General features: G+C 37.0%; 1 protein-coding gene across 1 annotated transcript in view; it reads left to right on the forward strand.

The window, feature by feature from the left end:
* CSUI_000518 (gle1-like protein) overlaps positions 1-208 on the forward strand; it is a gene marked incomplete at its 5' end in the record, with an annotated part of 10,823 nt that overhangs the window by 5,968 nt on the left and 4,647 nt on the right. The gene's annotated exons all lie outside the window — the stretch shown is intronic.

The following is a 208-nucleotide window of genomic DNA, read 5'->3' on the forward strand; positions in this document are numbered from 1 at the left end:
GAAAGAAAGAAAGAAAGAAGCAGGGCGTCACTGCATTAATGTATATTCGTGTATATGGTAGACGTAGGCTATGTACACAAATACATACTTAAAATTCTATTATAAGGACGATCTTCGTTGTGTCTTTCCATACAGCATGTATGCAAGTACGTATGAGTATTTGCCATATCTCTTGTTTACTCGGCGATCAACGGAGTAGAAAGAAGAT

This window comes from Cystoisospora suis (genome assembly GCF_002600585.1).
Source record: "Cystoisospora suis strain Wien I chromosome Unknown contig_191, whole genome shotgun sequence".
In the NCBI taxonomy this organism is placed as follows: Eukaryota; Apicomplexa; class Conoidasida; order Eucoccidiorida; family Sarcocystidae; genus Cystoisospora; species Cystoisospora suis.